This window comes from Aplysia californica, unplaced genomic scaffold (assembly GCF_000002075.1).
Source record: "Aplysia californica isolate F4 #8 unplaced genomic scaffold, AplCal3.0 scaffold00453, whole genome shotgun sequence".
NCBI lineage: Eukaryota > Metazoa > Mollusca > Gastropoda > Aplysiida > Aplysiidae > Aplysia > Aplysia californica.
In genome coordinates this window covers 50,577-52,991 of record NW_004797723.1, presented here as the reverse complement: position 1 = coordinate 52,991, position 2,415 = coordinate 50,577, and the positions used below count along the sequence as shown (strand labels likewise).

Sequence of the window (2,415 nt, the reverse complement as noted above, 5' to 3'; positions counted from 1 at the left end):
GTAATGTGCGTCATTATAAGACAATGATTGGATTGCTACTACACTACTAAAACTCGTCTCAGTTCGAGCATACTGAGAGAAGAGAGAGAGAGAGAGAGAGAGAGAGAGAGAGAGAGAGAGAGAGAGAGAGAGAGAGAGAGAGAGAGAGAGAGAGAGAGAGAGATTAGTGGGATGACTCATGAAGTTATCATGACTGTTGTTTCAGTTTGGCCTCTGTCTCAGTCAGCCCTGTGAACTGTTAAGCCTTTACCGACCAAGCGACTGAAATCCAAACCTTAATTCTTTTAGTGCGATCGGCAGACACATACATGCATCTGAATGAACAGAAACAGGCCAAAGACAATGTTGCTGCACTTTTCGAGCTATTATATAATACAACATTATACACAAGTTATAGACAGATAGTTGCACATTTAATAGTACAATATGTATGCAAGTTGTTGCTTGTTGCCCCGTTACGTTTCAGATTTTAAAAAAGAAACCACACACAAACAAAATTGAAATAAAAAAAAATACGAATAACGCAGTTATGCGAGGCTCATTTTGTACGTGCCCCAAACCAGCGCTTTGTCCTGTGTTGTCGAACGACCAGAACGCATGTCCTCAGTGAATGGAAAATGAGTCGCGCATTCAGTGTCATCGGAGCAAAACTTTTCTGGCATCGTAGTTGTTGCATGGGTTGTTGGAAATTTCCGAAATGTGTTTGGGGTTTCTTTCTGGGTAGACTATCATGTATGACGTGTGAACATGCGTTGATTGCTACACTGAGCGATTGCGACAGGCTTCATTAATTTTGAATTGTATTGAAGTAAATTGATAATGTACACCCTACCATATTATGGAGGTATATGTGGATGGTTGGCGGGTGATCTGATTTGGTTTGCTCTTTCTTTCCTATCAAACAGCTATCGCCCTTATCTCTGTCCTTCTTTTTTTATTTGTATGTTTCTGGCAAGAAACACCTCTAATCTTCAGCACTCGTATGACCTATTTGTGTTGCAAGTGCCGTAAAACTCTTACTAAAACTAAAAACTAAAAATCAAGTTATACACACCGTTAGATTTCAGGGGCTATGACGTACCGGCAGTTCTGAAACCATTCTTGCTTCACGTTATTAGGTAAAAGGCTTGTTTGTACTAGATAAAAGGCGCACTAAGGGCCAATCTATGAATAGGAATTACTTAATATATTTTGGGGGGTTGAATATTACCCTTCTCAGTAGCATTATATTTACGGCCCACGGTAGTTCAAGGTGGCGGATGCAATATAGATTCTATATCAGGCTCAAAATGCGTCAGTGCTTTACATCAACATTTTTCCGTTTAGGGTGTGTTACGTTTCGCATTCAGTTTTACAAATATACAGAAAAGTTCCCTAGCGAAAGCTCAGTTTCAAATAAACTTCCAGGTCTGGAAGGTCGGACATTGTGAATTTGCCGTTTGTCTCAGAGGACTGGTAGATTCAGGTTTAATCCGTCGCGGAGTGTCTGAATAAAGGTTAGTATTGTTTCGTTGTTGTTCGCTTTTAACATCCTTCTGGACATAATATGTTGGAGCCGGCGTCTGTTGTGTCATTTTTAAAGGTTTTCATATTTGCATGTAAAAGACATGTCCTTGTGTTCATCTTCCAAGCCAGAAAGTCTAAAAAAAAAAAGTTGAGCTCACAGGTTTATAGAGCTCACATCCTATTCTCTAACACAAAAAGAGCGTAGCAGCCTTTTGTTCTGTTAAAAGAATGCTAGGTTGTTGGTGTTTTTTTGTGGGTTTTTTAAAGTGGTTTTTGTTGTTGTTGTTTTTGTTTGTTGTAGCAGTAGTTTACAATTTGATATTTGACGCAGGAGTGGAACCTTTATTCAATTTCCATTTTTTTTAAAAAGATAACGTTTCGTAGATCTGCAGTTTTTGTAGTTTTTCGAGCATTTATTTAAAAACAACAACAACAACAACAACAACAACAACAACAACAACAACAACAACAACAATCCAAAATGAAACACGAGATGGCGGGACCGCCACTGGTAGGTCCTATTTCTTTAATTTCCCCGAGTGTTTCTTTTTGTCTATTTTGCTTGTCCCTAGGACCGAATGGTCATTATTGTGTTGATACGCTTCTCTTCCCTCAGACATTCGGGCAAAAGGAAGTTATGAAAACTATTTTGTATTTATTTATTTATCTTGTTTTATATAGATATTTCTGTGATTTGAGCTCGTCTCGTGAACCCCGCTAAATTGAAATGCCAGCGAGGAAAACAAGCCGTTTCCCAGCGAGCATATTTAGGTGGTGAGTCAGAAATGTTGCAGATCTTCTACATGCCTGTGTGTGTGTGCGGTGGGCGACTTTCTGAACTTATCATCAACATAATACGGGGTGCCCACTACGGATGGGATCGGCCGATCGGGCCGATCGCCCGACTCG

At 39.7% G+C, this 2,415-nt stretch overlaps 1 long non-coding RNA gene across 1 annotated transcript; it reads left to right on the top strand.

Moving 5' to 3' along the window:
• Window positions 1-6: 6 nt before the first annotated feature.
• LOC106012670 lies at window positions 7-1,867 on the top strand. The gene is made up of 2 exons (XR_001185110.2): window positions 7-720; window positions 1,408-1,867. It is a non-coding gene; the product is annotated as an uncharacterized LOC106012670 (long non-coding RNA).
• Window positions 1,868-2,415: the final 548 nt, after the last annotated feature.